The sequence below is a fragment of the Arachis hypogaea genome, chromosome 15 (genome assembly GCF_003086295.3).
Source record: "Arachis hypogaea cultivar Tifrunner chromosome 15, arahy.Tifrunner.gnm2.J5K5, whole genome shotgun sequence".
NCBI lineage: Eukaryota > Viridiplantae > Streptophyta > Magnoliopsida > Fabales > Fabaceae > Arachis > Arachis hypogaea.
In genome coordinates, this window is record NC_092050.1 from 36,483,245 (window position 1) to 36,494,524 (window position 11,280).

The window sequence follows — 11,280 nt, forward strand, 5'->3', positions numbered from 1 at the left end:
CCTCTTGAGTTTTTCACCATGGTTCCTTAAGGTAGATCTCACATCATCCCTAAAGCTTTTCAACTCACTTATGTCCTGACCCATGTTTGCCAGCATTCCTTCTATCCTGTTTAATTGATCTTGAAATTGTTGGTTCGGATTAGGTTGGGTAGGTTGATTATTTTGGCCATGATATGATGGTTGGGAGTAAGTGTTTTGTGTGGCTTGGTATGATCTTTGGTTGGAGTTTTGGTATGTGGACTTGTTATGTTGGTTTTGGTTGTAAGGTTTGTGGTTTTGTGGTTGGGTTTGTTGATCCCCCCACCCAAAGTTTGGGTGGTTTTTCCATCCTGGGTTGTAAGTGTTGGAATGTGGATCATATGATTGCCTTTGTTGGTTTCCCACATAGTTGGCCTCTTCCCAATCACCTCCTTCAGTGCTTACTTCCTCTTGATCTTGTGTGTGTATTGCAGCCACTTGCTTTGTTTCTAATTTCCTGGTGAGCTCTGCTAGTTGCTTGGCAAACACCTTGTTTTGGGCTAAAATTGTATCAACATGGTTAAGCTCCATGACTCCCTTAGTGTTGTGTCTCTCTGAAGCATAGTAGTACTCATTCTCAGCCAATGTCTCAATCACTTCAATGGCTTCTTCCACAGTCTTTTTCCTGTTCAATGAACCTCCTGATGAATGGTCTACAGCCTTCCTTGATTCATAAGAAAGTCCATCATAGAAAATATGCAATTGCACCCAGTCATGGAACATGTCTGGTGGGCATTTCCTTGTCAAATCCTTGAATCTCTCCCATGCCTCGTAGAGAGTTTCACCATCTTGTTGTCTAAAAGTCTGAACCTCAGATCGAAGCCTATTGACCTTTTGTGGGGGTAGAAACGTGCCAGAAACTTGCTTTCCACCTCATCCCAGGTTGTTAGGCTCCCCCTTGGGAATGATTCCAGCCACTTAGCTGCCTTGTCCCTAAGTGAAAATGGGAACAAGAGCAGTTTATAGGTATCTTCCTGGACTCCATTGGACTTCACAGTGTCGCAAATTCTCAGGAATTTTGTGAGATGTTGGTTTGGATCTTCATTAGCACTCCCACCAAATGAACAATGATCCTCCACAAGTGATATTAGCTGTGGTTTGAGTTCAAAATTGTTGGCCTGAATGGGTGGTTTCTGAATGCTGCTACCACAATTCCCAGAAGTTGGGTTTATGTATGAACCAAGAACCCTCCTCTCGGGAATGGCATTGTTTCCATCAGCTCTCTCATGGTTGTGAACTTCTCTATCCATGTTGAGATCTAGAGCTTCCTCAAAATTGTCCTCAGATTCTCCTTCAGATTCCTCTTCTCTCAGTACTCTCTTCCCTCTTGCTTCCCTTCTAAGTCTATGAAGGGTCCTCTCTGGTTCGGTATATGGAGGAGTTGATGTCTCTCCTCTCCTACCTGTCATACAAGAGCACAGCACAGGCACCAAACAAGTGAAATACTCTTGGTTAATGGAAGAGTATGGTTAGAGCAGTTGAGGAATTAATTCAAATAGTTAGTGAGTCAGTGAGTTAGTTGCTTGAATTTAAAGGCATAAAGAAAGAAAGCATGTAACAGAGTGCAGAAATTAAAATTCAACAAGTAACTTGAACTGAATTAACAAAGCAAGAAAAATGCTCAATCTAGTTAACTTCCAATTTGAGAATTGACAATCGAAAACCAATCCCCGGCAACGGCGCCATAAACTTGGTGTGCATAAACTTGATATGCTACGATTTAGGAAATTGCACGATCGGCAAAATTCCTTCCGGCAAGTGCACCGGTTATCGTCAAGTAAAAACTCACAATAGAGTGAGGTCGAATCCCACAAGGATTGGTTGAGTGAGCAATTCGGATTAGAAGTATGTTCTAGTTGAGCGGAATCAAGATTTAGATGAGAATTGCGGAATGTAAAATTGCATGAATTAAAGAGCGAGAAGCTAAATTGCTGAAATTAAAAGGGATGGGGGTGATTGCATGAATTTAATTGCAGAATGTAAAGAGAAAGTGGTAAATCAGAAATGGGGAGTTCATTGGGTGTTAGGAGATATTGAGATCTCCGAATCAAAACAACTTTTATCCCTTCCTCAACCAATGCATTCATTAAATTTTGCTTGGCAATCTTATATGATTGGATCCCAATCCCTTGGCTCACCAATTCTCTCTAAAAACAAACAAATTCCCAATCCCTTGGTTTAAATGTTCATAAGAAGAGATGATGCTCGATCACTGATTATACCACACAGTTTCATGAACCATAATTTGGTAGGATTACATGTCACAATATCCATCCAAACCCCAATCCAATTCACTGTGAGAAAGCTTCTCTAGCATGAATCCTCCATTCCTTTCCCAAGGTTCCGAAGGATTCCAATTATGGGTAGTTTCATTCCCAAGACAACTACCCAATGGAATTAGATCGAGAAGCTTTCTAACAAAATTCAAGAGAAAAGATTGAAGAAGAAGATAAAACTATTATTGATTCATTGAATTACAATAGAGCTCCCTAACCCAATGAAAGGGGTTTAGTGAGTCATAGCTCTGAATTCAATTACAAAACTAAAAGAAAATGATCCAAAGTTCTCCGCGTCAAAAAAAAATAAAATGTTTTAACTAACTTAAATTCTATCCTATTTATACACTTTCTAAATTGAGCTTCTGTTGTGTTTCTTGGGCTTTGAGGCCTTTCCCTGATTTCCTTTTGCTTTGGGTTTATGGTCCATAATCCTGATGAGGCTGTGATCCAATTCTGTGACATTCATTGAGCAAACTTAGTGATAAACAAGTAATGACACAAGACTCAACAAATTGAAGCTCCAGACTCATCAATTCTTCAGGCCCAATCCCATAAACATGATATTCAATTGGGTTTCATACCATAATACGTTTAAGTTAATGTTTGTGCTCAAATGCTAACTTAAACTTCAATATATTTGGCCCAGAAACCCCTTTCAAAAAGTGGCGTTTAAGTTGAAGTTTAAGTTTCAGTTTAAGGTTAAACTGAAACTTAAACGTGGAAATGGAAGAAAGCAACCCAGGAGTGTGAAATGTCGAACACGTTTAAGCTTCAGTTTAAGGTTAAACTGAAGCTTAAACGTGGAAATGAAGAAAGCAACCCTGGAGGAGCAATTGGGTCGAACACGTTTAAGCTTCAGTTTAAGGTTAAACTGAAGCTTAAACGTGGAAATGGGAAAGCAACCCTGGAGGAGAGAAATAGTCGAACACGTTTAAGCTCCAGTTTAAGGTTAAACTGGAGCTTAAACGTGGAATGCTCCTGGTGCCTTTCTTACTTCTGGCGTTTAACCTCCAGTTTAAGGTTAAACTGGAGGTTAAACGTGGAAATGCTTCCTGGTGAGAAATTGTGTCGAACACGTTTAAGCTCCAGTTTAAGGTTAAACTGGAGCTTAAACGTGGAAATGCTCCCTTGGTGAAATTCTCATTCTGGCGTTTAACTTCCAGTTTAAGGTTAAACTGGAGGTTAAACGCCAGTTCCAGCATTTCTTAGCCTTCATGATTCTGGCGTTTAAGCTCCAGTTTAGGCTTAAACTGGAACTTAAACTCCACATGTGATATTCAAGCTTCCTTTATTGATTTTGTTGCTTCCTTGCCTAGCCTCTTCTTCCCTGAAATCATCCAAACAATTGCATCAAAGTCTTGCAAAATTTCATGAGAAATCTTCCATTCATAGCATTCAAGTAATATAACTAAAAACTCATGGAATTTGCATCAAAATCATACTGTTTGGATGGTTCATTGCTTTGTTATTCATTTAACCATTCTTGGTTACTTTAAGCTCAAGAAAATGCATAAAACAACTAAAACTAACAAAAAAATGCTAGTGAAACTAGCCTAAGATGCCTTGGCATCAATGCATCATAGTAGAACGGCCATGTCCGTAGTGAAGGAGGACTCGTGAGTGCTCGGAAAGACGTAATGGGACATGATCTGTGCCCATACGCGAGCTTCCAAGGTAAGTGCTGAAGCCGATATTCCCTTAGGGCGGGTACGATGGTATCCGTAGATCCAATGGCTGCCAGGTAGTGCGATAACTCTGAGAACGGCGTCCCAGTCAAATTGGTACATCTGGCGCTTGAGTGTGGCTTCTTGAAAGGCGTCCAATCCTTCTGGAACAGGGGGAAGACCTAGAGCTTTTTGAATGACCTCTTCTGTAATGGAGACTTGCTTCTGACGGACAAAGACAGACTGCAGGGTTGGCAGTAGATGTTGGAGTAGAACTCGACTACCCAAGAAAGATTGACCTACCTCGGCTGTCTCTGTAGGAAACCCCATTGTCTTTGTGCAATTTGCGGCTCAACAAAGGTAGCAATATGGTTTGGGAGGAGAAGAAGGTATTCTTTATTGTAACTCCTTGCTGCCAGGATGGGGAACATCTGCTCACAGTAGCGATTGGGAAATCGCGCAGTGTCCTTTGCTGGGAAGGCTTTTTCTTTATCATCAACCTTTATAATCCTCTTAGTTCTTTTTGTTGAGCGTTTAACCGCAGTTGAAGAGGGCTCTGCCACTAATGCTCTTTTTGTTCCTCTTCTTGCTGGTAGTTTGGGAGTAGCTTTATCTTTTCCTATCTTGGTGGCCATCCTGAAAAAGGAAAAAAGAAAGTAACGTAAATTCAAAGAGAAAGAGCAAGGAAGAGGGTTGTATAAGTGATAAACAATGCACGGTAAAGAGGATGTTGTGAACACATGGTCATGACTACATGTGAAAAGTTCATCAATGGAAATATAGCAAGTGCATTGGAGGATAATTAAATGCAAGTGGTTTATTGGCATGCAGGCAAAGGCATGAGTAGCATAGATCAAGCATTTAATTAGTCAAATGTGTTATCACTCGTAACAAACTAGCCATCACGTTTGTATTGACAATTAAATTCAATTAATACAATAGTAAAGGAAATTTGTGAAAAGCAAGCATTAAATAGTAGAATAGAATAATGTAGAAAAATGCATGATGCCATATGGGCTTTTTCACAAACACATAGCATGCATGGTAAATAAGGTATAGAAAGTATTAAAGTGAACATGCAAGCAACCCTTTTAAAAAAAAGGTAATATATAATTGTCAAACAATTTTACAACAATCCACAAGCATATAATGAGAAATAATGACTCAAATAAATTTCCAACACCAAGTAAAAAGGAAAAAGAAAGAAAAAGAAAACATGGATAAGGAAAGTAAAAAGAAAATAAAATAAGTTAACATATAGAAATAAGAAGAATAATAGAAAAGTAAGGGGGGAAGAAGAAAAGAAAACCTTGTTAATGGGGGTGAGAGAGAGAGAGAGAGTAGAAAGTGAGAAAGAAGGAAGAAGGAAGAAGGAAGAAGGAAGAAGGAAGAAATAAGGAGGGAAAAGAGAAAATAGGATTTGGGGAAAAGAAAGATAAGATAATTGGCAAATCAGGGAAGCTGTGCGGCGCAAGCGACGCGGTCGCGTGGGCACGCGGTCGCGCGACTTGCACTTATACTAATTGACGCAGTGCTACTGGCGCGAGGGCATCCTCGTACTTGCACAAGTCTCTGTTCAAACTCTTATTGCGCCAAATGTTGGGTGACGCGATCGCGTGGGGCACGCGATCGAGTGAGTGGCCATTAGAAGGATATGACGCGGGCGCGTGAGCCATGCATCCGCTTGGGAAGAATTGTGCGTTCAGCGCCAATCCAGCACCACTCTAGCACAACTTTCGGTCGTGCACCCTTTTCACGTCGAATTCCAGGGCACGCGGTCGCGTGGGGCGATTTGTGCCACGGGCACGCCTCCAGCCACTCTCTCGCGTGACTCTCTGTTCGTTTTATTATTTTCTCCAATCACCTGCGACGCGGACGCATTAATGATGCGGTCGCGTCGCGTGAATTTTTTTTAAAATAAAAGTATGTAAATGCAGATGCACGAAATGTACTAATAAAGAGAAGAGTTATTGAATAGGAAAACTAAGAATAAAGAAAAGAACGATCATACCATGGTGGGTTGTCTCCCACCTAGGACTTTGCTTTAACGTCCGTAAGTTGGACGCTCCACTAGCTTAGTCTTCGGCTATGTGGGGATCTTCCAAGAGGAAGATCTCGAGCTCCTTGTTTTTCTTCATCCTCTCTCCATGGTACAGCTTTAAATGTTGTCCATTAACTTTGATAAGTTCAGAGCTTGAAGGATGACTTAGGTGAAAAACTCCGTACAGTTCGGCTTTCTCTACTCTATATGGACCTTCCCATCTTGATCTCAACTTGCCTAGCATGAGCCTCAGTCGAGATTTGTAAAGGAGGACTAAATCCCCAGGTTGGAACTCTTTTCTCTTGATGTGCTGATCATGTACAACCTTCATCTTCTCCTTGTATAGTCTTGAGTTCTCATAAGCTTCTAGGCGAAGGCTTTCCAATTCTTGCAGTTGCAACTTCCTTTCAGCTCAGGCTTTCTCAATTCCCATGTTGCACTCCTTTACTTCCAAAAGGCTTTGTGCTCTACTTCAACAGGGAGATGACAAGCTTTTCCATAAACTAAGCGGAAAGGACTCATCCTAATGGGTGTTTTGTATGCTGTTCTGTATGCCCAGAGTGCATCTTGTAGCCTGTTGCTCCAGTCTCTTCTATGAGGCTTGACTATCTTCTGCAAGATACGCTTTATCTCTCTGTCTGACACCTCGGCTTGCCCATTAGTTTGAGGATGGTAGGCTGTTGCAACCTTATGAATTATCCCATGCTTCTTCATTAATCCTGTTAGTCTCCTGTTACAAAAATGGGTGTCTTGATCGCTCACGATTGCTCGTGGTGATCCAAAGCGACAAATAATGTGGTTTCTCACAAAGGAAACAACAGTGTTAGCATCACCAGTGCGGGTAGGAATTTCTTCCACCCATTTGGAAACGTAATCCACAGCTAACAATATATAAAAATAACCATTAGAATTTGAAAATGGACCATGAAGTCAATGCCCCAAACATCAAAAATTTCACAAAAAAGCATAATTTGTTGAGGCATCTCATCCCTCTTGGATATATTACCAAATTTTTGGCATGGGAAACAAGATCTACAAAATTCAGCAGCGTCTCTAAAAAGAGTAGGCCACCAGAATCCACAGTCTAAGATTTTTCTAGCTGTTCTTTGAGAGCCAAAATGTCCTCCACTCTCAGATGAGTGACAGGCCTCTAAGATGGACTGAAATTCTAATTGAGGCACACACCATCTAATTACCTGGTCAATACCACATCTCCATAAATATGGGTCATCCCATATATAATATTTAGACTCGCTTTTCAGCTTGTCTCTTTGATGCTTAGAAAAATTTGGAGGAAAGATGCGGCTAACTAGATAATTAGCTACAGGTGCATACCAAGAGACTACCTCAGATACTGCTTGCAGGTTAGCAAATGGGAAATTATCAGCTATAGGAGTGGGATCATCTGTAATGTGCTCAAGGCGACTCAAGTGGTCTGCCACTAAATTTTGGTTACCACTCCTATCCTTAATTTCTAAATCAAATTCTTGTAATAGCAATATCCAACGTATAAGCCTTGGTTTGGACTCCTTTTTAGCTAATAGATACTTTAGAGCTGCGTGGTCTGACTACACTACTACCTTCGTACCAAGTAAATAGTCTCAGAATTTATCCAGAGCAAAAACAATAGCAAGAAGCTCTTTCTCAGTAGTAGTGTAATTGGACTGAGCGGCATCTAAAGTTTTAGACGCATAAGCAATAACAAAGGAGTCCTTACCTTCACGCTGAGCCAGTGCTGCTCCTACTGCATGGTTGGAGGCGTCGCACATTATTTCAAATGGCTGGCTCTAGTCTGATCCTCTCACAATTGGAGCTTGAGTCAGGGCGGTCTTCAGTTTATCAAACGCTTGTTTGCAATCCTCACTGAACTCGAACTCAATATCCTTCTGCAGTAGTCTGGATAAGGGAAGTGCTACCTTACTGAAGTCCTTAATTAATCTCCTATAAAAACCTGCATGGCCAAGGAACGAACGGGCTTCCCTCACAGAGGAGGGGTAAGGTAAACTAGAAATAACATCCACCTTTGCTGGATCTACAGAAATGCCAGTATTAGACACAACATGTCCTAGTACAATACCTTGTTTTACCATAAAGTGACATTTTTCAAAATTTAATACAAGATTTGTATTGACACATCTATCTAATACTCTAGATAATCCATCTAAGCAAAGGCTAAAGGAATCGCCATATACACTAAAATCATCCATAAAAACTTCCATACAGTCCTCAATAAGATCAGAGAAAAGACTCGTCATGCACCTTTGGAAGGTAGCTGGTGCATTGCACAAGCCAAAGGGCATTCTCTTGTAAGCATAGGTCCCAAAAGGACATGTGAAAGTGGTCTTTTCCTGATCCTCAAGAGCTATATGAATCTGGAAATAACCTGTGTAACCATCTAAAAAACAATAATGTGATTTACCTGACAGGCGATCCAGCATTTGATCAATGAATGGAAGAGAAAAGTGATCCTTACGAGTGGCTTGGTTGAGGCGTCTGTAGTCAATGCAGACCCTCCAAGCGTTCTGAACTCTGGTTGCCATGAGATCTCCATGCTCATTCTTTACTGTAGTGATTCCAGACTTCTTGGGCACCACTTGTACTGGGCTTACCCATTCACTGTCTGAAATGGGGTAGATGATATCTACCTCCAGTAGTCTGGTCACTTCCTTTTTGACAACCTCTAAGATAGTGGGGTTCAGTCTTCTCTGGGATTGACGGACAGGTCTTGCTCCCTCTTCTAAAAATATCCTATGCTCACAGACTTGAGGATTGATGCCTACTATGTCTGCCAAACTCCAACCAATTGCCTTCTTGTGCCTCCTCAGCACACTAAGTAACTGCTCTTCCTATTGAGAGGTGAGTTCCCTTGCAATGATAACTGGAAACTTCTACTCGTCTTCAAGGTAAGCATATTTGAGGTGTGGAGGAAGGGGTTTTAATTCTAACTTCTGATCATAGTCAGGCTCTGGGTTGTCTGGAGCTGGTAACAATGGTAAAGCACTGTCATTGTCCTCTGAGAATATCCCCACACTTGGACCTTGTCCTATGTACTTCTCTTCAAATTCTTCCTGGTGAACTTCAGCCACGGTTTCATCTATGATGTCACACTGGAGGATAGAATGATCTTCCGGAGGATGCTTCATAACTCCATTCAGATTGAAGATTACTACTCGGCCATCTATTTCAAAAGAGTATGTTCCTGAAAAAGCATCTAATTTGAACTTCGAGGTCTTCAGGAATGGTCTTCCGAGTAGGATTGATGATGGCTTCTCTGAGTCATTTTGGGGCATCTCCAGGATATAAAAATCAATGGGAAATGTGAGCCCCTTAATGCCCACTAATACATCTTCAGCAACTCCAGCCACTGTAATAATGCTTTTATTTGCTAACACAAAATGAGCTGCCAACCTTTTTAAGAGAGGGAGCCTCAAAATATCATATATAGACAAAGGCATTATACTCACACATGCTCCTAAATCACACATGCAGTCAGAAAATACTACACCACCAATAGTACAATTAACCATACATGGACCTGGATCACTACACTTTTCAGGTAAACCTCCCATTAAAGCAGATATGGAACTACCTAAAGGAATAGTTTCTAATTTATTAATTTTGTCTTTATGTATACATAAATCTTTTAGAAACTTTGCATATTTAGGTACCTGTTGAATAACATCAAAAAGAGGAACAGTTACCTCAACCTTTTTGAATATCTCTACCATTTTGGGATCAGGTTCCAGCTGCTTCCTGGGCTTCCTTGCAAGTTGTGGAAATGGAATGGGAGTGGTGTCTTCTGCAGTGTCTGCGCCCTTTGGTGCTTCCTCCTGTGGTTGAACTTCTTCTTTTTCAGCCATGTCCTGTATGTCCTCTTCCTCTTCAACATCTTCTATTTTCACTACCTCTTCAGCTGAAGCGTGTTCTGGTGGGCTTGGCTCCTCCTGATTCCTCTCCTGCAGTGTGGTTCCGGACCTTAGGGTGATGGCATTAATGCCACCCTTTGGATTGGGTAATGGTTGAGAGGGGATTCTGCTGGAGCTCAAAGGATGGTTATTGGAGTTATTCATTGATCCAATCTGTGAGACAAGAGCTTGCAAAGTAGAGTTCAGACCATTTAGTGTAGCATAAAGGTTATTTTCCATGGTCTGTTGTCTTCGATCAATAGATTGTAGTAAGTCGTCATTAGAAGATGAAGAAGGATAAGTAATTTGAGAGGTATGCTGTTGGATATTCTGTGGTCCTTGGGATTGCCTCAGGTGAGGTGCTCTGAAAGGCTAGTTCTGGTTCTGCTGCCTGTTGTTGTTATTATTCCACCTCTGATTTCCCTGATTGTCTCTGCCTCCTCTGTTGTTGTTGTCCCTCCAATTCTGGTTTGAATTGTCCTGCCATCCATGGCTGTAATTGCCACATTGATTGTACCCTTGGTTGGGGCGGTCATAGAAGTTATGAGTGGCTGCCACGGTGTTGTCTTCCTGCTGGAGCTGCGGACATTCATCAGTATAATGGCTATAATCAGCACAGACTCCACAAACTCTCTGTGGGACTAACTGTTGGCTTTGCTATGGTGGAGAAGGTTGAGCTTGCTGAACTTGTTGTTGATTCAATTGCATCTGCTTCAGCAAGTTGGTCATTTCACAGATACTCTGACTTAGAGCAGCAGTCTCTCTGCTAGAGGATACTTTTGCAACGGCTTTTGAATGCCCTTGTTTCTGCCTGTGATTCTAAGTAGATTCAGCTAAGTCGCTGATCAATTGCCATGCCTCATCAGTGGTCTTGTACTTTTTCATAGACCCATTGCTAGCACTTTCCAATGTGGTCTTATCTTGGGTCTCATGCCCTGTGTGACGTAACCGAGTAACACTATCTTGTCAATCATATGGTGGGGGCATGCTTCCAGAAGATTATTGAAGCGCTCCCAGTATTTATAGAGAGTCTCGGATTCGTCCTGAACAATCATGGAAATGTCTTTCCTCAGTTTATCAGTAACTTCAGCTGGAAAGAACTTTTCCAAAAATTCTCTTCTAAGTGTATCCCAGTCGGATACAGTTGCTGCAGATTGAGTGTAGTACCACTCTCTTGCCTTTTCCTCAAGAGAAAACGGGAAAGCTTTCAACAAAATTGAAGTTTCATTTGCACCATCACGCCTGACAGTAGAACAGGCTGCTTGAAAATCTCTCAGGTGCTTGATAGGCTCTTGAGCAGGTAAGCCATGAAACTTGGGCATCAAATTGAGCAGTACAGTCTTTATTTCAAAGTCTGTAGCCACCGCTAGGTG

The 11,280-nt window shown here is 41.4% G+C and overlaps 1 non-coding gene across 1 annotated transcript; it reads left to right on the forward strand.

The window, feature by feature from the left end:
• The first annotated feature begins 739 nt into the window (after window positions 1-739).
• Window positions 740-843, forward strand: LOC112752277 (small nucleolar RNA R71). Its single transcript, XR_003176722.1, has one exon. It is a non-coding gene; the product is annotated as a small nucleolar RNA R71 (small nucleolar RNA).
• The last annotated feature ends 10,437 nt before the right edge of the window (window positions 844-11,280 follow it).